The sequence below is a fragment of the Mobula hypostoma genome, chromosome 17 (genome assembly GCF_963921235.1).
Source record: "Mobula hypostoma chromosome 17, sMobHyp1.1, whole genome shotgun sequence".
In the NCBI taxonomy this organism is placed as follows: Eukaryota; Metazoa; Chordata; class Chondrichthyes; order Myliobatiformes; family Myliobatidae; genus Mobula; species Mobula hypostoma.
Window position 1 is genome coordinate 62,330,239 of NC_086113.1, and position 27,055 is coordinate 62,357,293.

Genomic DNA, 27,055 nt, shown 5'->3' on the forward strand with positions numbered 1-27,055 from the left:
ATAGTCAACCCTTTCTTTCACCAAAATGCATGAGCATACACTTCCGACACTGTATTCATCTGCCATTTGTTTGCCCATTCTCCTAATCTGTCTAAGTCCTTCTGTAGCCTATCTACTCCTCAATACTACTTGCCCCTCCATCTGCCTTCATATATCTACAGACTTTACAAAGCCATACTATATCACTTAAAAAAGAATTGGTCCCAACCTGGACCCCTGTGAAATACTACTAGTCACCAGCAGCCAAACAGAAAAGGCTCCCTTTATTCCCACTCTGTGCTTCCTGCCAATCAGCTGCTGCTTTATCCATGCGAGAATATTTCCTGTAACTTGGTAAGCAGCCTCATGTGTGGCACCTTGTGAAAAGCCTTTTGAAAATCCAAGTACACAACATCAACTGATTCACCTTGGTCTATCCTGCTTGTTATTTCTTCAAAGAATTCCAACAGATTTGTCAGGCAAGATTTTCCCTTGAGGAAACAATGTTGACTACAGCCTATTTTATCATGTGCCTCCAAGTACCCTAACATCTCACCCTTAATAATTGACTCCAATATCTTCCCAACCACTGAGGTCAAACTAACGGGTCTATAGTTTCCTTTCTTCTGCCTTTCTCCGTTCTTGAGGAGTGGAGTGATATTTGCAATGTTCCGGTCTTCCTGAACCATTCCAGGATTCTTGAAAGATTCTACTAATGCCTCCACAATCTCTTCAGCCACTGTTGGAGCATGGATGAAATTACTGGAGAGACAGAGTGACTGGTAGATACAAAGCAGCTTCTTTATTCAACACACAAGGTACAGAAAGGTCTGCTAGCTCAATGTGGGCTCGATATTTATATGCTAAACACAAAGGCAATCGCTACTTAAAAAGTTATAGACAATGCCTCCTTTTGAAGCTACATACAAAATGAATTGAAAGTGCAGATTGTTATTAATGATTATGATATAGTTGGGATCACAGAGACATGGCTCCAGGGTGACCAAGGATGGGAGCTCAACGTTCAGAGATATTCAATATTCAAGAGGGATAGACATGAAAGAAAAGGAGGTGGGGTGGCGTTGCTGGTTAAAGAGGAGATTAACGCAATAGAAAGGAAGGACATAGGCCGGGAAGATGTGGAATCGATATGAGTAGAGCTGCATAACACTAAGGGGCAGAAAACGCTGGTGGGAGTTGTGTACAGGCCACCTAACAGTAGTAGTGAGGTCGGGGATGGTATTAAACAGGAAATTAGAAATGTGTGCAATAAAGGAACAGCAGTTATAATGGGTGACTTCAATCTACATGTAGCTTGGGTGAACCAAATTGGTAAAGGTGCTGAGGAAGAAGATTTCTTGGAATGTATGCGGGATGGTTTTTTGAACCAACATGTCAAGGAACCAACCAGAGAGCAGGCTATTGTAGACTGGGTTTTAAGCAATGAGGAAGGGTTAATTAGCAATCTTGTCGTGAGAGGCCCCTTGGGTAAGAGTGACCATAATATGGTGGAATTCTTCATTAAGATGGAGAGTGACATAGTTAATTCAGAAACAAAGGTTCTGAACTTAAAGAGGGGTAACTTTGAAGGTATGAGACGTGAATTAGCTAAGATAGACTGGCAAATGACACTTAAAGGATTGACGGTGGATATGCAATGGCAAGCATTTAAAGATCGCATGGATGAACTACAACAATTGTTCATCCCAGTTTGGCAAAAGAATAAATCAAGGAAGGTAGTGCACCCGTGGCTGACAAGGGAAATTAGGGATAGTATCAATTCCAAAGAAGAAGCATACAAATTAGCCAGAAAAAGTGGCTCACCTGAGGACTGGGAGAAATTCAGAGTTCAGCAGAGGAGGACAAAGGGCTTAATTAGGAAGGGGAAAAAAGATTATGAGAGAAAACTGGCAGGGAACATAAAAACTGACTGTAAAAGCTTTTATAGATATGTAAAAAGGAAAAGACTGGTAAAGACAAATGTAGGTCCCCTGCAGACAGAAACAGGTGAATTGATTATGGGGAGCAAGGACATGGCAGACCAATTGAATAACTACTTTGGTTCTGTCTTCACTAAGGAGGACATAAATAATCTTCCAGAAATAGTAGGGGACAGAGGGTCCAGTGAGATGGTGGAACTGAGCAAAATACATGTTAGTAGGGAAGTGGTGTTAGGTAAATTGAAGGGATTAAAGGCAGATAAATCCCCAGGGCCAGGTGGTCTGCATCCCAGAGTGCTTAAGGAAGTAGCCCAAGAAATAGTGGATGCATTAGTGATAATTTTTCAAAACTCGTTAGATTCTGGACTAGTTCCTGAGGATTGGAGGGTGGCTAATGTAACCCCACTTTTTAAAAAAGGAGGGAGAGAAACCGGGGAATTATAGACCGGTTAGCCTAAGGTCAGTGGTGGGGAAACTGCTGGAGTCAGTTATCAAAGATGTGATAACAGCACATTTGGAAAGTGGTGAAATCATCGGACAAAGTCAGCATGGATTTGTGAAAGGAAAATCATGTCTGACGAATCTCATAAAATTTTTTGAGGATGTAACTAGTAGAGTGGATAGGGGAGAACCAGTGGATGTGGAATATTTGGATTTTCAAAAGGCTATTGACAAGGTCCCACACAGGAGATTAGTGTGCAAACTTAAAGCACATGGTATTGGGGGTATGGTATTGATGTGGATAGAGAGTTGGTTGGCAGACAGGAAGCAAAGAGTGGGAATAAACAGGACCCTTTCAGAATGGTAGGCAGTGACTAGTGGGGTACCTCAAGGCTCAGTGCTGGGACCCCAGTTGTTTACAATATACTTGGATGAGGGAATTAAATGCAGCATCTCCAAGTTTGCGGATGACAGGAAGCTAGGCGGCAGTGTTAGCTGTGAGGAGGATGCTAAGAGGATGCAGGGTGACTTGGATAGGTTGGGTGAGTGGGCAAATTCATGGCAGATGCAATTTAATGTGGATAAATGTGAAGTTATCCACTTTGGTGGCAAAAATAGGAAAACAGATTATTATCTGAATGGTGGCCGATTAGGAAAAGGGGAGGCGCACCGAGACCTGGGTATCATTATACACCAGTCATTGAAAGTGGGCATGCAGGTACAGCAGGCAGTGAAAAAGGCGAATGGTATGCTGGCATTTATAGCAAGAAGATTCGAGTACAGGAGCAGGGAGGTACTATTGCAGTTGTACAAGGCCTTGGTGAGACCACACCTGGAGTATTGTGTGCAGTTTTGGTCCCCTAATCTGAGGAAAGACATCCTTGCCATAGAGGGAGTACAAAGAAGGTTCACCAGATTGATTCCTGGGATGGCAGGACTTTCATATGAAGAAAGGCTGAATGAACTGGGCTTGTACTCATTGGAATTTAGAAGACTGAGGGGGGATCTGATTGAAACGTATAAAATCCTGAAGGGATTGGACAGGCTAGATGCAGGAAGATTGTTCCCGATGTTGGGGAAGTCCAAAACGAGGGGTCAAGGTTTGAGGATAAAGGCAAAGCCTTTTAGGACTGAGATTAGGAAAAACTAATTCACACAGAGAGTGGTGAATCTGTGGAACTCTCTGCCACAGGAAACAGTTGAGGCCAGTTCATTGGCTATATTTAAGAGGGAGTTAGATATGACCCTTGTGGCTAGGGGGATCAGAGGGTATGGAGGGCAGGCTGGTGCAGGATTCTGAGTTGGATGATCAGCCATGATCATAATAAGTGGTGGCGCAGGCTCGAAGGGCCGAATGGCCTACTCCTGCACCTATTTTCTATGTTTTCTATCATACCATCCTTTCCTTCCGACACCAACATGTCTGGGTTGGTATCCATAGTCTTTAGAATTTACTTGGCATTTTACGTGCTAACATAGAAGACAATTAATATTTATGATGTATAGATAATACTGTCTTCCAAACTACAGCATTAGGTCAAACTACGGCACCAGAAGCATCTGGTATTCACACCTTTTAGGAAGCCCATTGTGGTGGACTCAATCCACAATACTTTGTCAAATAGAAGTCTGGTGGCCAAAGTCATTTAAGTGTAAACAAATCATCTACCCAAAAAATCACCTTAACAGTTCCTCCTCTTGGCCCTCATGGACAAAATTAAATTTGTATCAGGAAAGGCCAACCTCGGAGGATCTGCTCAAATAGGGCAGCCAAAAAATGCCGTCTCGAAATTCACCCCCCCCCCACCAATCTTATGTACTTCTATCTATCCTAGCATTACCTAATCACTACCTAGCAAATGTTAGCAGAGAGGCTGTTCCAAGTCTTTAGAAATGCAACTCCTTTCGTGTGCCTGCAGGCTGACTGCATCTTAATCACATTCCTTTGTCTTCAGCCCTTTATCCTCTGGTCACTGAAACTCTCCTTCCAGGAGCACCCACAGGCTCTCTCATCGATGTCCAGGAAGGGGTTGGGGTGGCCTCTACGTAAATGTCTGCAAGGACCTCTCCCCAGTGGCACCCCCTTCCCAACTGTCTGGCCAATCACTGGCCCAACTGCTGAAAGGGCCCAGCTCCTCAGACTCGGGGTGACTGCTTTCAGATGCCATGTGCAGTCTGAAATGCCATCGAAGTGGTGGAACTTGCCATCTCTGTTTTAACTCAAAAATCCTTCCCCGTCTATCTCCCAATAAATTTCTATACTATGCTATAAAATTAATCATCTACCTTCAGCAACCAGCCTTCTTTACAGAGTACCATCATCATCACACTTTAGCAGGCTATTCATGGTTTTCCAACATGTTCTCAGTGTCTCCTGCCACACACTCGGCGTTTTCTGCCCTTGCGTTTTCTCCGGGTATGTTTTCATCAGCTGTGGTCAGGTCTGGCATGGCCAGCTGGTGTTCCTCTCTTAGGTTCTCTGTAATTACATGGTTACTGGGTACACTTGGTTCCCCGCTCTGTCTGTGGGAGCAACAAGAAGGTGAGTTGTATGCTTTAACCTGAGTCCAATGTTTCCACTGGCTGCCTCGCCAAGTCTGTACACAGACACACGTATCATTCGTTAAGAGTACCGTCTGTGGTCCTATCCACCTGGGGGCAAACCCTGGCCTTTCTGGCAGCACCCTCACCATAATTTGGTCGCCGGGCTGTGGAAGGACTATCCCCTTTCCCTCTAGCTCTTTCTAATCAGCGATTCGCTGCTGTTGTTCCGCTCAGTCCTTTAATACTTTATAAGTTGGTTACAAAGGTCATTCTATCCCTGTAAGCCCCAGGCTCCCCGCAACCCATAATTACCCCATAAGGGAGTCGCATTGTTCGCCCCATCAATAATTCGTAGGGGCTGAGACCCAACGTGCAGTTCAGGTTGCACGCAATCTCATCAGGATTCCTGATAATACATCAACCCATGTCTTTCCTGTCTCGGCTATAGCTTTGACTAAAGCATTCTTGATTGTTCGGTTAATCCTTTCTACCATCCCTGAACTCTGGGGGTGGTAGGGTACGTGGAACCGTTGTCGAAACCCCAGCAGTCGGCACATTTCCTTCATCACTTTCCCCGTGAAATGTGCTCCCTGATCTGAATCCACCTGAAGTGGGGTTCCCCACCTTGGGAGGATTTCGTGAAGTAGGACCCATGCAGTGGTGCAGTCCCATGTTGGGAAAGCCTCTCCCCACTGGGTGAAGTGATCCATAATTACTAGAGAGTAGCTTTTTCCCCTACTTTTTGGCAGGGGCCCTGTGAAATCTATCTGGATGTTTTCCCAGGGTCCCCTTGGCTGAGGCTGATTTGCCAGCTGTAGCTTTCTGCCCTGACCAGGGTTATGCTGGGCACAAATGATACAACGGTGGCAGAATTTCTCAACATCCCCGCCCATCCCTGGCCCCCACCAGTCCTGCCAGAGGGTGTGATCATGCTCTGCCTTCCATGATGCATCGCCCCATGATATAACTTTAGTAGGAGCTGTCTAATACAGGGTGGGGCCACCGCAACTCTTTCCTCCCCGTGTGTCCAGCACCCATCTGATCCCTCCTTTGCTCCTTTTCTCCTCCATTTTTCCTTCTCTTCTGCCTCTACCTCTTCTTATAATTTTACTAAGCTGGCTTCTGTCGTTTCCTCCTGCACACTTGCAATTTCAATTGCCTCTTGTTCCTCTGCTGCCTTATTCACAGCAGCATCTGCCCTTGGAGGAAATGGGAAAACTTTATGTTCTGGAGTGGTCGCAATCTCTCTGAATATCCCCTGGTGTTTTTGTTCCTTCGCTATACCCGGAACAGTGGTCAGTATGTCAGTTGGTATAGGGTCCTGTTTAGGGGGTTTATACAGACCCTCCTCTATTTTAACTGGGTCTATCTTTACCTGCTCACCATCTTGCTTGTGTATTCTGTTGGTTGTATGCGTTCGCTGCCCCTGACTCATCCATATTATTTCTCTTTTTCCCGAATCTATAACAGCTCCTGCTTCCCTTCAGATGTCTATTCCAAGGATCGTGCCCTCATTATTTGGACATACCCAGAAATACACTGGAAGCTGCACTCCCCGGATTTCTAGTATTTGCTTCTCGCTTCTTTCTGCTTTTACTGTTTTCCCTCCTATACCCCTGATATAACTGGCCTGTCCAGTTGCTGGTAAGGGTAAGTCTGTTATTGATACCGATGCCCCTTTGTCCACTAACATATTGCATTGCCGTCCCCCTAACAATGCCGTTGTGAACATCCGTGAGTCACCAGCACTGGCAGTGGAGCCTGCTGCCACATCCTTTTCTACCCTAAGAGGCGCCATTACTAACTCTAGTCTGATTGATAGTCAGACTGGCTGCTGATGGGGTGAGTGACTGGGTGTCTGCTGTGACCTTTGCCTGGGTTTTCCCCCTCCTTTTTGGGCACTGTCTCCAGCCATGTCCTGATAGGCCACAGCTGTAGCATATCAACTCCTTCATTGTCTTATACCTGGTACGGCAGTCCTTTGCTAAGTGCCCCGGCTGCTGGAAAGCAAAACAAACTCTCCGGGACATCACAGCAGCTGCCTCCACTCTACCCACTTTATGATTTCTCTTGCCTTTTCTTTGGTCTGTCTCACTGGCCCACAAAACTATCGCAGAGTAGGTGGACCCTACTGCTATGCCTAAATCTAAAATGTCCTGGTGGGCTGAGCTTAGGCATCCCTTCAGCATTTTTAGGGAGACTTGGTCATCCCTCCCTGGATCATCCAACCCGGAATACTCCTCATACACTTGGTATTTACGTTCTGCATAATGGTTGTCTCGTCAGCTTTTTGAATCACTGCCATTATCGGTCCCCAGCTACTCTCGCCTCCCCCCAGACGCTGCCTCACTTCCCCTTTAAAAGAGCGATATCTTTCTTCATTACTGGCACTCCCGGTAGTTGCCCATGTACCATCCTGCACCCCCTGGGCCATCCTGTCCCACATATTCCTCGGGCACTTCGCTTCACTAACACGTATATATCTTTAGGTTGCATCTGGTGAATTTCAACCATTCCCTCGAGTTTACGCCAGAATTCTGAATTCCCACAGGCGACTTTAAGTGAGGGCAACTCAGACAAAATGCTCTGTTTCTCCCTGGGGGTGAAGGGCTTATGAATAGTTGTAATCAAGGTCAAGGTCTGGTTCAGATCATCAGGGTTCTCAACCTGACATTGCCTGACCTCAATAGGTGCCATTCTGGTTGATCTCTCTGGGTAAAACCTCTCCCTGAGATATCCCCACACTACGCAAAATATCATAGATGGGTAGCAGTTAAACAGTACATACTTAAAGCCGCGGACTGTATTCCACAGTCTGCCACTTTTGAGTACCCGAACTTATGATGCCCGCTATATTCCCTTGCATCACACTTGCAAACGCATACACTAAAATGCAGCTTCCTGAACGAGTATACACGCCCCTACTCTGGCGTCTAGAACCGTACCGTTGGTTACCACCTTTCGCAATTGGTGGTCCAAGTTAACATGCAAAGATTCCTCACTTACATAAACACACATGCACACACTACTTTTATATCTACCAGTTCAGCTCTCCACGTTCGTGATACCTCATGTTCCCGTGTGTCCACCGACTGAACAGATCCAAGTGTGAGTGTTATTTTAGAAAAATACTCACCAACTTAAGACTGCTAGGAACACTGGCCACACGACAAGTCACGAAAGTATCCCACTCCTGACACCAAATGGTGTAGCATGGATGAAATTACCGGAGAGACAGAGTCACTGGTAGATACAAAGCAGCTTCTTTATTCGTGGCCAGAGTCATTAAGTGTAAACAAATCATCTACCCAAAAAAAAAATCACTAATAGCCACCTCTTTCACAACCCTGGAGTGTACAACATCTGCTCCAGGTGACTTATCTACCTTTCAGTTTCCCAAGAACTTTCTCTCTAGTAATGGTAACTTTACACATTTCATATGCCCTGACACTTGAAACTTCCATCATACTGCTAGTGTCTTCCACAGTGAAGACTTAGTTTTACTTAGTTTTCCGCCGTTTTGTTGTCCTCTGTTACTACCTAGCAACAGCCCCTCCTCACTACACATTGCCTCTGTTTGAGGCAAACCAGCTACCTCATCTTCAGCACTATTATCCCCCTTTCCTACAATACTTCTTGCATTGGAATTGTTAAATAACCGGCAACAATGAATATTAATCCCTCCCCACTGATCTCCCTCCTGGCACTTATCCGTGTAAGCGGAGCAAGTGCTACACATGCCCTTACACTTCCTCCCTTACCACCATTCAGGGCCCCAAACAGTCCTTCCAGGTGAGGCAACACTTCACCTGTGAGTCGACTGGGGTGATCTACTGCGTCCGGTGCTCCCGATGTGGCCTTTTATATATTGACGAGACCCAACGCAGACTGGGCGACCGTTTTGCTGAACATCTACGCTCTGTCTGCCAGAGAAAGCAGGATCTCCCAGTGGCCACACATTCTAATTCCACATCCCATTCCCATTCTGACATGTCTATTCACGGCCTCCTCTACTGTAAAGATGAAGCCACACTCAGGTTGGAGGAACAACATCTTATATTCCGTCTGGGTAGCCTCCAACCTGATGGCATGAACATCGACTTCTCTAACTTCCGCTAGGCCCCACCTCCCCCTCGTACCCCATCTGTTACTTATTTTTATGCACACATTCTTTCTCTCGCTCTCCTTTTTCTCCCTCTGTCCCTCTGAATATGCCTCTTGCCCATCCTCTGGGGTCCCCCCCCGCCCTGTCTTTCTTCCCGGACCTCCTGTCCCATGATCCTCTCGTATCCCCTTTTGCCTATCACCTGTCCAGCTCTCGGCTCTATCCCTCCCCCTCCTGTCTTCTCCTATCATTTTGGATCTCCCCCTCCCCCTCCAACTTTCAAATCCCTTACTCACTCTTCCTTCAGTTAGTCCTGACGAAGGGTCTCGGCCTGAAACATCGACTGCACCTCTTCCTACAGATGCTGCTTGGCCTGCTGCGTTCACCAGCAACTTTGATATACAATCTTATCTTTCAGCCCTTTACAAACAAATGTGCAGTAGGAGTGTTACAAAATATTACTTCAAAAAAAAACAAATTTCATTGTACATTTAACATCTAGACAAACAGTCAGCAATCACATTGTCTTTACCCTTGATATGAGTGATTAAAATATTGTACTCCTGTAACATTAAACTGGATTATTAAATTGGAGTTTAATTTCCTTAACCCTTCTCCTTAACAGTCACAGTAGCAACCTCTCTCATATAATACGGTTTTATCATATTTATATGACACAACTGTGTTGTCTTTCTCCTATCCGGGGTTTTTAACCACATAATCCACCTCATTTATTTTAGCTTTAATCTCATAAGGACCATGGAACTTGGCTTATAATGGGTTTGTTTGCACTGGGAAAAGAACCAACACCTTATCTCCAGGGTTAAATGACCTCATCCTAGCTTCCTTTCTTCATCTTCTCTTGAGCCAACTTTAAATTTTCCTTGGCCAAACTGCAAGCTTTGTACAATCTGTCTTTAAATTTCAAAACATAATCTAACAAACTAGTGTGTACGTCTTTACTAATCCACTGTTCCTTCAACAAAGCCAAAGGTCCTCAAACTCTATGTCCAAACACAAGTTCAAAAGGACTAAAATCTAATGATTCCTATACTGCCTCCCTGACTGCAAAAAGTAGTAAATGTATACCTTCATCCCAATCCTTTTCATTTTCTACACAAAATGTCCTAATCATAGTTTTTAGTGTACAATGAAATCTCTCCAAGGCTCCTTGTGATTCTGGATGATAGGCTGAGGAAATAATCTGCTTTGCTCCCAGTTTATAAACTATCTGCTGAAACAACCCAGACATAAAATTACTTCCTTGATCTGATTCTATTTCCTTAGGCAACACAAAATAAGTGAAGAATTTTATAAGAGCTTTTGTCACAGTTTTGGCTGTTATATTCCTAAGAGGTATTGCCTCTGGAAACCTAGATGCTGTGCACATAATAGTTAATAAATATTGATGTCCAGTTTTAGTTTTTGGCAAAGGACCCACACAGTCTACAATGATTTTCGAAAACGGCTCACCAAATACAGGAATTGGCTGCAGTGGAGCCACTGGAGTAACCTGATTAGGTTTACCAACAATTTGACATGTATGACACATTCTACAAAATGTCGCCACATCTCGTCTTAAACCAGGCCAATAAAAATGTTTAGAAACTTTGTTCATAGTTTTCTTTACCCCTAAATGACCACCCAAAGGAATACTATGAGCCATAGTCAAAATCTTATTTCGGTAAATTTTAGGAACAACCACCTGATGATTAACTTCCCGTTCCTCACTAGTGGGAATTGTAGGCGATCTCCACTTTCTCATTAATACCCCCTTTTCAAAATAATATCCAACTGGTACTTTTCTAATTTCACTACCTGGAAGAGCTTGTTCTTTTAATTTAACTATCTCAGGATCCCTACCCTGTTCTGCTATCATCTCCTTCCGAGATAAAGAGAAATCTTCCTGATCAGACTTACCACCAAAATCCTGATCAAGTAAGGTAGGTAAGAAAGTTTCTGATACATCCTCAAAATTCAAATCTTGATTTGAACTGTCATGGGTAACAACCTCATCCTTTACATCAATCTTTTTAGCCATAGCTCTTGTTACAACATGGGAAGAATCTGTTTTCGAATCCCTCTGTGGTTCCTCAGAATTTGAATTTATTGTCAAATGCACTTCAGGAAAAACTTGTCCACCTGCTAAATCATTCCCTAACAAAAGAGAAACATCATTCACAGGTAAGCTGGATTGTAGTCCTACTTTAACAACCCCTGTAACTAATCCTGACCTTAAATTTACTCTATGTAAATGTACTGGCATAAGGGCACTCCCTACTCCTCTTATATAATTTACCTCACCAGTGTCAGACTCATCATTAAACCTTAACACACTATCTAATATTAGTGATTGTGAAGCTCCAGTATCTCTAAGTATCCTTATCTGTACTGCATTGGATCCTTCTTTCAAGGATACAAATCCTTCTGTTATAAAAAGCCTCATGTCCCTTCTTAACTTGGTCAGACTGACACATCTTCAGTAATATTTTCTAAACCCTATGGTTTTACAGGTTTTCCAATATGCTGCACACAAGCATCTGGGGCCACTTCTTTCTCTTTCCGTTTCAGTCGGAAGCAGTTAGCCACTACATGTCCAGGTTTCTTACAATAATTACAAATAATACCAAAATGTCTTTACTTCACAAGTCTCCCTTCATCCTTACTTTTCTCACTAACTTCAAATTTAATGTCTGATTTACCTTGACTCTCTGTGCTAGTTCTCCTTGTAAAAAATTTACCTGGAGAAAATTTATTCTTGCGAATTTAAACATACTCATCAGCCAATTTAGCAATCTCCTGCAATGTAGCAGTGTCCCGTTCATTTAAGTATGTTCTTACTTCAACAGGAATGCTTCTTTTAAATTCCTCCTGCAAAATCAGCTCTTTCAATTTATTTTACTCCCCATTCACATTTTTAGAGGAAACCCATGCTCTCAAAACACACAGATTTCTCATAGGCTAATTCCACGTAAGTTTTTTCCACCGATTTCTTTAAACTTATAAATTTTTCTCTATACGCTTCCGGAACCATCTCGTATGCTTTTAATATATTCTCTTTAACAATAACATAATCCATTACTTGCTCAGCATTTAAAGCTGTACAAACTTGTTGTGCCTTGCCTTTAATTACACTTTGTAACATCACTGGCCATTGGTCCTTTGGCCACTGTAAACTCAGAGCAACCGTTTCAAAATGCTGAAAATACGCATCCACATCAGTTTCATTAAATGGAGGAGCCAAAACAACCTCACGACTAGCAATAAATTGTTTTGTAGAACCAGAAGACTGATTCCCAGACCTTATTTTCTCCATCTCTAGCTCAAATTTCCTCTGGCTTTCAGCTTCTCTTTCTCTCATTTCCACTTTAAATCTTTCAAACTTTAACTGTTCAAGATGCAACTGCATTTCCAGATTACTCATTGGAAACTTATCTTAACACCTCCTCCTCAAAATATTCCAAATTAATATAATGTTCAGCAATTTTTCTTTGTATGAAAGCCTTGGTACAATTTTTCGTAATTCCTTTAATATCCAACTTCTTAGCAATCTCCAATACCACAAGTTTTCTCGCATTCTCTAAAAATCCCGAGTCAGGCGTCTTCAAAAACTTGTCAATATCCATTGTTGCCGAATACAACACACACACACCAATCAAACCAAAAAAAATTGGGTATTCCCTTTTACCAAATCAAAATGGCAATTACCAGCACTTAAACTCAAAATCGGAACATATCACGGCCGAGCCCCCACAAAATTATGTTAAATAACCGGCAACAATGAATATTAATCGAGACTGGATTTATAAAAACAACCGAACATTTATTAAATACATATAAGCGATAAGGGAGAAAAAGCAAAGTAAAACTTCAACCGGAGGTTAAACAGGTACACAGCTGTTCATCAACTCCACTCGGCTCTGGTTCTTAAAGCGTTAATGCGAAAACAGTTCTTAAAGTGATACAGTCAGATATAGTTCTTAAAGCGATAACTTCAAAAGTCCAACAGTTTCACACATTCAATTGGGAGAGACTTCTCTGGAGAACGATTTCTTCACCGACGCACCTTTACTGCCGGTTCTGTCCACAGGATTCCCGATGCCGAAAATAAACAGTTTAAATCGACTGACTTAAATTCCTTTTAGAGAGAGAGAGCCTTTTTGCATGAACTCATTGCGCTTTTACAAGAGTTATCTCAATGCAGGTTCTCTCCAACGAAGACTCAATAAGGTCGATCCTTCATTAAACTGCCAAACGATGCCAACTTCTCTCGATCCTTCACTTCGATGAATTCTTCACTCTCCCTTCAAAACTGTCGGAATTGAGTAAATTGGCACTTCCAGCCACAAATTTCCAGTTCAATAATACAAATATTGTAAGAGAACGCATCTTCCATTTTAAAAATGAAACTGTGTCACAAAAACAAACCCACAACAGGAACGGAGGCACAACACGTTCTACCTGGAAATCTACAAACTCAAAAACTCTACTGCGTCTGTCTGTCTGTATCTTGTTTTACGGCGGTTGGCATCCAGCTTAATGGTGCATTACCGCCACAACCCTACTGCGTCACCTGAGTCAACCCTTATATAGTCACGGGGGGGGGGCACATGTTATCACGTGACCTCAACGGCGGGAAAATCACATCAGGTGACCTCCAAAAGACCATTACAGCATTCTCAAAAAAAACAGATCTCCTTGAGCATGTAACAAAATATATATAGCTCAGGACACTAGTCACACTATGCTCAAACTTTTGATTCCAAACTTTGCCTGAGGCTCTACTAACTTCTGCCTCCACAACCTTGCCACTAAGTGTTCTGGCACTCTGGTTCCCATCCCCCTGCAACTCTAGTTTAAGCTCCACTGTGCAGCATTAGCAAACCTTCCCACTAGGATATTAGTCCCCCTCCAGTTCAGGTGCAAACCATCCCTTCTGGACAGGTCCCACCTTCCCTGGAAGACAGCCCAATTATCCAAAAATCTTGTGTCCTCCCTCTTACACCAACTCCTTAGCCATGGATTAAACTGTATAATCTTCCTAGTTCTAGCCTCACTAGCAGGCAGCATGGGTAGCAGTCCTGAGATCACACTGCTGGAGGTCCTGCCTTTTAACTTAGCACCTAACTCCCTTTGCAGAATCTCATCCCTTGTCCTACCCATGTAATTGGTACCTACATGGACCATGACTTCTGGCTCTTCATCTTCCTACTTAAGAATGTTGGGGACTCAATCTGAGGTATCCCAGACCCTGGTACCCGGGAGGCAACATACCATCCAGGAATCTCATTCTCACCCACAGAGCCTCCTGTTTGTTCCCCTAACTAACAAATCCCCTATCACCATTGCGTGCCTCATTTCCCCCCTTCCCTTCTGAGTCACAGAGATAGTGCCAGAGAACCGATCACCGTGACTTTCCTCTCTTGGGTCGCCCCCTCCTGACAGTATCCAAAGTGGTATATCTGTTGTTGAGAGCGATGGCCACAGGGGTACTCTGCACTGACTCCTTAACCCCCTTCCCCCTCCTGTCACCCAGTTTCCTGTGTCCTGCACCTTGGATGTAACTACCTGTCTATATGTCCCATCTACTACCCCCTCAGCCTCCCAAATGATCTGGAGTTCATCCAGCTCCAACTCCTTAACGTGGATTGTAGGAGCTGCAGCTGGATGCATTCATCAGGGACACTGGAGGTCTCCCCGCCTTCCCACATCCCACGAGAGGAGCACTCAACTATCCTGCCTGGCATCTGTGCTGTTCTAGCTGAGCAGATATAAAGAAGAGAAGAGAAAAAAAACTTGAGATTTTCTTTGCTTTCTCTTCGCTGAAGCCTCAAAGAGCTAAAGCCTCAAGATCACCATTCTGATTACGTCCACTCAGACAATGTCTGCTGCACTTGCCACTGCCTTCCTTTAATTTGCTCTTGCTAATCAACCCAAATGCCGATTGGCTGTGGTCAAATCTCTTTATCGCTGTAGCAACCTGCTGCTGCCTTTTGGCAATGGACCAGACTGAAATCCCCTCCTCTCAAAACATCCAATATCTGGATTTAATAGCCTTATAGCGCTTTCCAGAAGGGAGCTGTTGTAAAAGGCTGCTTGCTGGGTGGGTGGTGTCCATAGTAGTTTTTCTTGCCAGCTTCTTTGTCCTGGACACAAGTCTTGCAGTGAAGGTAGACTGCAGCCAATGACCTCTTCTCCTGCCCTAACAGGCCGCTGTAGCTTTTGTGAGAGGATACTGCACTAAAGAGACTCTATGATGACAGTGCAGAATTGCACCAGTACGTTGTAGGGTAGATAGAATTTTACCAACTGCCACACAAGTACATCCTCTGCTGAGCCTTTTTTGTTAATAGAGAAGATATGGTTTTCCCCATGTGAGGTCCTGCAAAATAATGATGTGCAGAAAACAATGTTGAAATGGTGCTACTATAGAGTCATTGATGATGAGTGGGTGGGAAGGAAACAAATTTTTTCTAAAGTTGATATGCGTTTCCAAGATGATAGCATTCATCTCCAAGTTGTGATTGCACAAGGACTTCCTGGTGGTACCTGGATTTGTCACATCTGGTGATTAATCCTATGATATTGGTGTCTTCTGCAAACTTTACCAGTTTATTTGATGGATTACTGGAAACACAGTCATTGGTGTATAGAGAAAATATGAGAGGGGAATGAAGACACCCTGTGGAGTACCAGTGCTAAGTGAGTGGGATGTGGAGTTGTGCTTTGCCTGGTCTCACATACTGCTTCCTGTCAGAGAGGAAGTTTCTGATCCACCTGCAGATGAGACTGGTACATTAAGTTTGGTAAGTTTCTCTTGCAGAAGGTGAGGGGTGTTGGTAATGAAGATCGAACTGAAATTGACTGAGAATCCTAACATATGTACCAAGGAGTCAGGGTGCTGTGGTGTGAAGTCCAGAATGTTGCATCACTGTCTGGTGTATGTGGGGGGGGGGGGGGGATTGGTGTTGAGCTACTGCACAGGACACAAAGAAGCTACAGAAAGTTGTAAAATTAGTCAGCTCCATCTTGGGTACTGGCCTCCCTAGTATCCCAAGACATCTTCAAGGAGGGTGTCTCAGAAAAGTGTTGTCCATTATTAAGGACCCCCATCACCCAGGACATGCCCTCTTCTCATTGTTACCATCAGGAAGAAGGTACAGAAGCCTAAAGGCACACACCCAGCTGTTAAGGAACAGCTTCTTCCCCTCTGCCATCTGATTTCTAAATGGACATTGAACCCATGAAACCTCACTTTTTTATGTATTATTTCTGATTTGCACTGTTTTTAATCTAACTGTTTAATATACATGTATAATTTATTGTAATTGATTTAAATGTTTTATTTTTTCCCTTCGATATTATCATGCATTGCATTGTAGTAGTGCTGCTGCTAAGTTAATAAATTTCATGACACATGCCAGTGATGATAAACCTGATTCTGATACACTGCCAGCTCTATAGCTGAACTGCAGTGGATCTGGAGAAGGCTCAGGAGCTTGAAGACTCGTATGGCCAGATTTGGGAACAGCTTCTTTCCAACTGTGATAAAACTGCTGAACGGATCCTGACCTGGATCTGGGCCATACCCTCCAAACATCCGGACCTGCCTCTCGGTTTTTTTGCACTACCTTCCTTTCCATTTTTCTATTTTCTATTTATGATTTATAATTTAAATTTTTAATATTTACTAATTTTTACCATTTTAAATATTTTTAAATATTTAATATTTGTAATCCAGGGAGTGGGAAGGGCAGAATCAAATATCACCGTGATGATTGTACGTTCTAGTACCAATTGTTTGGTGACAATAAAGTATAAAGTATTTAGACATTTCTGAGTTACGGATTTGAGAAATGACGTGACCAGCCTTTCGAAAGCCTACATTATGACTGATTTGAGTGCAACTGGCATGTTGTCATTGAGACCAATGATCTTTGATTTTTTTGGGGGGGAATAATAACAGATTTCTTGAAACATGCTGGAGCAATATATATAATTTTAAGAAACTGATTAAAAATTTCTGTGAAGACTATAGGCAGCTGTTAGCATAGTTTGAGGATGGCAGGGGAGACAGTCAAGGCCAGCAGCCTTCCTGATATTTTGCTTCCTGAACAGCTTCCTCACCTCTTCATTGACAACAATGAGTGTGGGAGCACACACAAAATGCCGGAGGAACTCAGCAGGCCAGGCAGCATCTATGGAAAAAAGTACAGTTGACGTTTCGAGCCAAAACACTTTGGCAGGACAGTTTCTTTCCGCCCAAAACATTGACTGTACTTTTTTTGCATAGATGCTGCCTGGTCTGCTGAGTTCCTCCAGCATTTTGTGTGTGTTGCTTCGATTTCCAGCATCTGCAGATTTTCTCTTGTTTGTGAAAGGATGTAGGGCATTGGTGATGTGGCTGAATGAGCACCTTCAGTCTTTGAAGTGTGATCTAAGAGTCAAATTTGCAATAGACTCATTTAACCATTTTGGGAGATGGGTGTCATCAGTAAGCAGGATAGGGGTGGTGCCTTCTGTTGTTGTTGATAATGGTCTAGCATTTCCAGACTGACGAACTGTTACATGCAGGTAACTGGTTTTCCAGTTTGACTGAATATTGGTATTTAGCAGCTCTGTTTGCCATCCTCAGCTTATACTTGGCCTTTTTGAACTCCTCTTTATCTCCACTCTTACAGGCTACCTCCTTCTCTAGACACAGCTAAGCTCTGTGTTGAAGCAGGGTTCATTATTACTGAAGCTGATAATTGTTTCAGTAGTGATCATTTATCTTCACAAAAGCTGATATAGGAGGTAACTGTATCAGTATATTTGTCAATGCTGTTGGAACTGGTCTTAAAAATGTTCCAGTCAATACTATCATAGCAGTCTCAACATCTCTGTGGCAATTATCAGACCATGTTTTTACAGTGTTATTGGTGGGCAGAGATCTGTTGAAATTTGCTAGTCTTTGAAGACATAGCCACTATCATGCCTCCTTTGTAACTGCATTACTATTTTGGGCCTATGATAGATCTCCTGACACGTTGATGCCCAGGAAAATGAAGCTGCTCCCTCAATGACTGCTGCTGTCCATTCTCCCAACTTCCTTGCCTGAAGTCCACAATCAATTTCTTGGTCCTGTTGACGCTGACTTCATTGTTGTTGTTGCGATACCGCTAAACCAGCCGATCTGTCTAGACGTTCCTCATCACCATTTGAGATTCTGCCAATGGCGATTGTCATTCGTGAATTTATAGATGGTGTTTGAGCTGCTCCTAGCCATAGTCATGAGTAGAGAGATAGTAGAGCAGTGGGCTAAGCACGCATTCTTGAGGCGCACCTTTGCTGATTGTCGGTGAGGAGATGGTATTTCCAATCCACACTGACTATGGTTTCCCTATGAGCAAGTCAGGGTCTAGCTGTAGAGAGAGTGTCTGAAGTCCAAGTTTTGAAGCTTGTAAATTAGTATTGAGAGGATGACTATGTCAGACATCCCACCCTGCAAAAGCTCATTTCAGGGAGGTCTCAACCTCATAGCAGTCTGTGTCAATGAATTTGTTAATTTTGCAAGACATCAGATTCACAAGTGTTTTGTGAGATAGCTTACTTCTGAATTCTGTCTTAATGTGCCATGTTCACAATAGCTGCTGTCTTGGTTGATGAGCAGGCATAGTTTTTTGCTATTTCTGAATCAGGAAACATTTTCCTGAATAGCTTGCCTGTGCGCTTACACACCTGGAGTGGCAGATTATGCTCAACGATGAAAGATGTAAAGTACAACTCAGCTCTAGTGACCTTCTCTGTCAGACTTTGGTTTTCTGCTGAAAAGAACTGTGAAATACTTGTGTAGCCTTCCCTGCGCTCAGCCTCCCTAATATGTTATGGTCCCTAAAAGAAATAAAATCATAAGGTGTATCCTTATTACAGGTGTGCACTGCTTAACATCCATTTGGACAACGTCCGCCCGCATATACATCCATAGTCTCTCTCTCTCTCACACACACACACACACAGCCTGCAATAGTCGGGATCAGAACTTACTTTTTTACATCAAAATGGGGGATTTTAAATGAGTGATTTAGAAGTTCTGTATCTTCAAGTTCAAGTTTATTGTCATCTGGCTGATTGTCCACAAACGAAACAACCTCTGTCTGGACCATGGTGTAGCCACAATCCATATATCATGCACACCACATAAAGCAATCTATTACCATATTATTTAATAAAGTGTAATTCAAAAAGCATATAAAGTGCGCAGCACAGGTAAACAGTTCGCTGTCTTAATGACGAGACCTCGGTGGGGGCCGGGTATTTATTAAAATCATTTTTTTTTTCTGAAAACGGCTGCGCTTAGACCCAGCCCATCGGGGGCTTCGTTGTACCTGTAAGTGGAGGTGTTTCAGGAAATAAACCCCGAAGAATTTTCTTACTGCGAGTGCATTTTTAAAGGTGTCTTAGCAGATGATTTTGGAATTTCACTCCAATTTAAACCCCGCTCTAATCCCCTTTAAGACGCCAACGCGCCCAGCCCATATAGGACAGCCTCGTGTAGTCAGGTTGTCACCGCCAGCCTTGGGAATTTCTTCGCCAGGCTTTTGTACTTCATCACCGACAGTTGTCCAGATGATTTCAGCGTCATTACAGATGGCGGTAACTGAACTGATGGAATATGGAAGAGAGAGAGAGGTCGACTGTGAAGCGCGCCCACAGAGAAAACTGACAGGTCTACTTAGCACAAAGAGAGATCAAGCAGGATTCATTAATTTTCTTTCTTTCTTTTTTCCCCTCTCCCTCTCTAAAAAATCGACTTCTGGGATATTGTTTATAATTTGTGGGCATCAGGGAGCCGCTATCGATATGCGGGAGACTCCTGGAACTCCCGGGAGAGGTGGGATATCTGCTATGTTGAACACTGAGTTGTAATTAATAAGCAGCAAGCTGATGTAGGTATTGCTGTTTTCCCATTGGTCCGAGTGATGAACCAGCAAGGTTGCATCTACTGTAGGCTTATTGTGGTGGTAGGCAATTTGCAGTGGGTCCAAGTACTTAAGCAGGAGTTAAATTTAGCCATGACCAACCTCTCAAAGCACTTCATCACATTAGGTGTGAGTGCTACTGGGTGGTAGTTGTTGAAGTACCTCATCCTGCTCTTGGCCATCAGTATGATTGATGCTGTTTTGAAGCAGGTGAGAACCTCCTTCTGAAGTTTGTGAGATTGAAGATGATAATGGGTGGTGGAATAAGCGAAGGAGGAAGAGGTGGAGGGAGGGGTGTAGTGTGGGCATTTAATAAACTACTGTGAGAATAGCAGATAGAACAAGGAAATGGGATTACTCTGACAGTTGTCACAGACAATGGGTTGTAGAGGGCATCCATCTATGTTGTAAGAAAATGAGGTCTGATCACTGGCCTCTGTGGTTGAGGTCTGATGAAAGTATTCCTACTCTTCTCTACACACTACATGTACCTTCCTAAAACTCAGGACTTGCTTTCCAGAGTAAAACCAAGTCAAAGGTGGAGACCAACACACACAAAATGCTGGAAGAACTCAGCAGGCCAGATAGCATCTATGGAAAAAAGTGCAGTCGACGTTTCAGGCCGAAAAGGTTTCCTGCTCAACTGTATCTGATTTCAGTAAAATCTGGAATTGAGTGGATTAGAGTTAACCTTCCTGCATGTAGAGGCTTTGTTCCCTATTTAAGTACACCCTCCAGTCACCAATTCAATAATCCATGGTAAAACTGTTCATCAATAAATGTGAAGTGCCATCAATAATTCTGAACAGTTAAGGATGCAAGAGACCAAAGTTTAAACTATATTACTTTTAAACATAATCACTTACTGCCATGTTCATGGAGCTCTTTGCCACACTTCCTGAAAGCAGCAACTTGCCAAGGCCTCCTAGAAAGGGTGGTGCTTCTAAAATTATTGTCACATAGTGAAAGGTTGCTTTAAAAAAGGGGGAGAAAAGATGTGGAAGGTTGCCTCAGAGGAAAGAAAAAGCAAAATAGGAAGAGTGCTGAGGGAAGAGCCAGTAGAAGATTAATGAATCTTTGGGGTTGTAGGAAGAAACAGGTAAAATTTTGCATGGGAACAAAGTTTAAAAATTTGGAAATGTACAGAGACTTTCCAATGTTGGGTTGAGTGTCTGGAGTGGGATTCTAGGCAATATCATGTTTGAGTATTTTATCTACAGCAATATTAGAATCAGTTTATTAGAATCCTTGGACTCACTTTACACCGCACGCTGTCGGAGCAGTGCTGCCAGGATAATCAAGGACACGACCCACCCAACCAACACACTTTTCGTCCCTCTTCCCTCCGGGAGAAGGCTCAGGAGCTTGAAGACTCGTATGGCCAGATTTGGGAACAGCTTCTTTCCGACTGTGATAAGACTGCTGAACGGATCCCGACCCGGATCTGGACCGTACCCTCCAAATATCCGGACCTGCCTCTTGGTTTTTTTGCACTACCTTACTTTCCATTTTCTATTTTCTATTTATGATTTATAATTTAAATTTTTAATGTCTACTATCGATTTGTGCTCCAGGGAGCACGAAGCACAGAATCAAATATCGCTGTGATGATTGTACGCTCTAGTATCAATTGTTTGGTGACAATAAAGTAAAGTAAGGTTATGAGAACTGGTGTATGTTGTCAGGCTCACATTGGGTTTGGAATGAATGCATTTGGGTTGGATTTTAATAAAGGTAGCCTTATATGTGTAGCAAAAACTTATTCCATCCATTCACGTTAAACAAGTTTTAAGCGAGTAGGAAGGCAAGGCAAGTAAAAAGTAGAATAAAGAAAGGGGATAGTGAGTTGAGAAAAATGAATGGCAGATTACTCCTCATCAGTATTCATCAAAGAGAAAGACATGGAGAACAGTGAGATTAGGGAGGAGTATCCTGATACTCCAGAGCATGTTGATATCAGGAAGGAAATGGCATTGTCTTTTGAAGAGCATTTAGATGGTCAAGTCCCCAGGGCCTGATGGATTTATCCCAGGTTATTGAAAGATGCAACAGAGAGATTGCTTGGGCCTTGACAGAGATCTTTCTTTCCTCTTTAACCAGAGACAAGATCAAAGAGATTGGAGGTCAGTGCTGTTTAGTGAGCTTTAGGTCAGGGGTTCTGATGGAATGTATAGACCTTCTATGGGTAATCAACATGAATGAACTAGGAGGTCATGTCTTCACAGTGATCAGAAATGCTGGAAGACCTTGGCCAGTCAAGCAGTATCTGTGGAAAAGTAAGCCAGATAACATTTCCAGTCATGGACCCAAACGATTTTCCATTCTGCAGATGCTGCTGGATAAACTGAATTTATCAAGCATTTTCTGTTTGCGTTTCACAGTCCAGTATCTGCAATTTCATTTGTTGGTTTTTTTTCGTGAATCCACGTTACTTGAGTTGCTATTTTTGCAGAATTTTTGGATCAACTAAATTGTACGAAAAAGGAAAGGGGTGGTTTCAAAACCTTGCCGCTCCGGTTACTATGAACTGGGAACAAGTAGGAATAGTGATTGAGAGTAATCTGTGGACGTTAAACTCTTTCAAACTTAGGTAGCTCCGAAATGAGCGTCATTATCCCTCTGGACGCGCAATTTATTTATTTCATTAATTAACACTGCGGGTAGAACATACTTACGAGAAGGCGGGAGGTAGGGATCAGGCACCGGCGGGTTTGCGGAGAGAGGCGGGACTGGTGTATAAGGGGATTTCCGAAGGCGGGGCAAATTGTTAAGCGATTTCCGGAGAGCTGAATTGAGACCGAGTTCGAAGTAACTTTAGTGAAGCCCGAGTTGGTGGGGACAGGTAAGGTCAGGGCCGTGACTGGGGGTCGTGAGCTTTCGGGTGGTGTGGTAGAACATGCCGAGATTTCAGCCGACGGGACTCGACTATGCTGCTCTGACACTGCTTGCTGCTTTTTTTCCGGTGCGGAAATGGCGATTTAAAGAAGTTTAGGGAAAACTTGTATCTACAGGAAGTACTAGTGGTGTGAGGGATCGCGGGCCACAGACACACCTCTGACAGTCGGGTCTGTGTTCTCCCACCGATTAAATTTCCACACATGAGGCCTGAACTCATCATCTCTGGCTCATGAAATTGGTAATTAACCCAATCTTCTGCGTGGGGTGGGAGTGGAAGCAGTCTGCCGCTTTAGGTTACCATTTCTCACCTGTTTTTTGGTGTTGTAGTAATTACATGTATTGTACTTTCCTGCTGCCGCAAAAATCAACAAATTTCATGACAAATGTGAGTGATGACAAACCTGATTCTGATATGGGTCTCTATTGTGGATTGAGAGTGGGAAGGGGGAAGGGAATCATGGTTGTGAAAAGTAGAAGGGAGAGAAAGTAAGCAAATAACAGTCAGGATGAAAGGGATTAAAGGAAAACTTTGCCTTTTGTCCAAAATAACATGGGCAAAAACCTGGAGTATTCAATATTTAGTTGTTGGTCCTGGAAATTTTACAGATTGAGAAATGTTCTTTTGGTTTTCAGACTAGCTGCATCAGGTTCAAGAAGGGAATTCCAGAGTGGTCCTTACCTACAAAGTGCACATCCTGAAAAGTTAATAAATATATTGGAAAATGACAATTATCATCAATAAGGTTTAAATGGGAGTTTGGAAAGAACTTGATTTGTAATTATCGCACTGCTTAGCTTAAAACATGGAATATAATTTTCTTCATGCATATATTTGCCTTGAAATATTTTCTATTATTTTAGCTGAGGTGTCAGATCTTAAATAGTAATTGTGAAAATATTTTAAAATGTTTATTCTATGTTATAACATGGCCTAATTTCAATGTCACCGCATTTAGAAACAACCAAATAATTATTGGGGAGAGCAAAGGTGGGAATAGAGAAGGAAGTGACAGATTTGGTGTAAATGGCAAAAAGTGCACTTGATCATCATGGAAACCCCTAATCACTCAGTTTTTCAACACTGTGATCACTTTGAACACTTGGTACAAAAATAAACTTTTTTGTTCATTGATGGTTTAACTTTTCATTTTAGCCACATCCTTGGAATCTTTTTACATATATAAATTTAGTTCTGGATGGCAATTTAGCCAACGTACTTGGCTGTATTTTATATAAGAATTTTATATAAGATGGAAGGAATCAAAATAGTGCAAATAGATATGTAAAACTGGGTTAATATGATATGAGAGTAGAATGGGAAATGGGGGGGAGATTACCAGAAGTTGGAGAAATTGATGTTCATGCCATTAGGTTGAAGGCTACTCAGACAGAATACAGAATATGAGGTGTTGCTGCTCCAAACTGAGTCTAGCCTCATGGGCAGCAGGTTTGTCAGAATGGGTAGCTACCGGGAGATCGTGCCTTTCGCAGCCGTTTCACAAGTGTTGGAAAAGGCCAGCAGGTCAAGCAGCACCTTTGGAAAGAGAATCAATTAATGTTTTGGGTGAGGACCATAGAGAAATGCATTAAACTAAGTAGAGGGTGTGATGGGTGGATAAAAAGGAATTTTTTGACAGAAATAAATCAATGTGGCAGGTGGGATCAGATTAAGCTAATTTGTGTAATTTGTTGCTAATGGTTTTTCTGGCATATTGCAACATGCTCAGAGGTCAGACAACATATATAGAGGAAAGCAAAGCAGGATAGCAGACAAAAGTAGTTTTAAATAGATAGTACAAAAGAGCATGTACACCAAAGTTAGGAAATTCAGTACTGAATCTGGAAGTTTGCAATGTGCCTAGATGAAAGATGAGAAGATGAGGCTTTCTTTCTCAAGCTTTCATTGGGTCTCATCAAACCAGTGCAGGAGGCCAAGACAGAGAGATCAGAGTTAAGGTTTACTGGTTACAGCAGATGCTTCATAACAAATGAAACAGACTTCCTATTCCTGCATTTTTTTTTGCTGTGATTTTGTAAAGTTGATTTACAATCCTCTTGTCATTTCTGTTTGTGAGATTGATAATGAGATTTTGACAGGAAATTAAAGCAAGTGAAGAAGAAACCATAATAAAACATGAGAAAAGTTTAATTTATGTCGTTAATATATGTCGTTATCTAAATCTGCAACCTGTGATAACTACAGAGAGGTACATAAACAGTGACTGTCATGATGCTCCTCAACTACTTCCACTCATTAGCTGAAGAGTTGTTCCCAGAATCTGTCATTCTCCGTGTGTAGACACAGTGGACATGATATTCATTTCCCTCAATTCAAGGAAAAGTGCAGTGAGAGCTATTAACATGTGGTAACATGTTGCCTTTGTTCATCAGACTGGAGAGGACTGTGGAAAAGAGTTCCACAGAAATTCATTTCATCTTGTGTTTGCTTCGTGATAGCATGCAAGCCATGATCCCATCCACTGAATCTACAATAGTGCCAATCTCAGTACAGACTGGCATATGTACAGTGTGTGTGGGTGTGTGTGTATATAAAAAATAACAAGCATATAACTTTTCATCATATTGTTAAATCCTAATTTCACTTTGCTGTAATTCACCTCTGCCTGACTTCCTGAACGACTAGTGGGAAATTGTTCAACCTACCAGAATCTCTGTAGCCACTATCAACTCATTTATTTTATTTATTGAGATGCGGCATGGAGTAGTCCCTTCAAGGCTTTTGAGCCACGCCACCCAGTGTTCCCCCGATTTAATCACGGGACAATCTACAATGACCAATTAACCTACCAACCAGTACGTCTTTAGACTGTGGGAGGAAACCAGAGCACTCGGAGGGAACCAACAGTCACAGGGAGAACATACAAACTCCTTACAGGCAGCAACTGGAATTGAACCCAGGCTGTCTGTACTGTAATGTGCTGTGCTAACCACTATGCTACTGTACTGCTCCATTGAAGCATACGAGGATGAATCTGAACATCTGCAAGGCAACTGTCCTCTACTAGCCTGCTCTTATTGTACAACACTACACTCTAACACTAAAGATCCTGGAAGATGCTGACACTTCACGTATGTTGGGATCCATGGGTAGGGTTGGCATGTATTGCCTCTCAGGATGGTAATGGGGCCTGAGCCTCTAGAATTGCTGCAACTTGTCCAGTGAAATTAACTTCCACAATGGCATTAAAGAGTTTCAAGAATTTAGATACTAAAGTAGAAAGTATTGGCAATATATTCACAAGCTCCAATAATGTGATCAAGAGTGAAAAGTCAGGTGATGGGCTCATGAAATCTAAATTGAGGTTTGAATGGTTTTGTGGATAGAATCCTATTTGAGTGCACTACTGCAACAAAAACAAGTTTTTAAAATGTATCAAGATACCTACAGGAATGTCAAGCAAAGTTAGTTGTTGACTCACTAAAAGAGATCTTGTGTCATGTGACCACAAGCCTAATCAAAAGGAAATGCTATGAAGTGTCTTAAAGGAGGGTTAAAGATGAGTGAAGGAATTCCAGAACTTTGGGTCTCAACAGCCAAAGCCACAGCTAGTGATGAATTAAGTTTTGGTGTTGCAGGAGACAAGAAATTGAAGAGCACGAGAGGTTTAGAAAATAAGAAGATAGGAACCGGAATGGCCCACTTGGCTTCTCACAGCTGTCCTGATGTTTAATATCACTAGCATATGTTGTGAAATTTGTCATTTTTGCCTATCTACCTCTTCTTGTCTATGCCAGTTCCCCATGGTTCTCAATTTTCAAAACATTTATATCCCAACACTTTAAGTTTTTATAGTAATCAGCCTTTGCAATCTTCTGGTCCGGAGAATTTCAGAGATTACCTACTGTCTGCAAGAAGAAATTTCTAAGTACGGTGGTTTTAAATGAGCACCCGTAATCTTTTAATTGTGTCCCTCATTCAAGACTTTCCCACTAGTAGAAGCATCTTAACATTATAGGTTTCAATAAGATCATCCCTCATTCTTCTAAATTTCACATGAACATAGATCTAAATTCTTTAGTCACTAGTATTAGGACAGCCCTTTCAACCCAGCAATTCGCTTGGTGAATCTCACTTGCACTACCTCCAACATCAGCATATCCTTATAATAAGGAAATAAAAGCTGTACACAGTACTCCAGATCTAGTCTAGCTGTGTACTGTAAAAC

General features: G+C 42.6%; 1 protein-coding gene across 5 annotated transcripts in view; it reads left to right on the forward strand.

The window, feature by feature from the left end:
• ripk1l (receptor (TNFRSF)-interacting serine-threonine kinase 1, like) overlaps positions 1-27,055 on the forward strand; it is a 109,460-nt gene that overhangs the window by 9,949 nt on the left and 72,456 nt on the right. The window contains exon 1 of one of the 5 annotated variants that reach the window (XM_063070005.1): positions 22,756-22,812. The exons of the other annotated variants lie outside the window; for them this stretch is intronic. The gene's annotated coding sequence lies outside the window, so the exon portion shown is untranslated. Of the gene's footprint in view, positions 1-22,755; positions 22,813-27,055 lie in introns of those variants that run through there. 5 annotated transcript variants of the gene reach the window in all.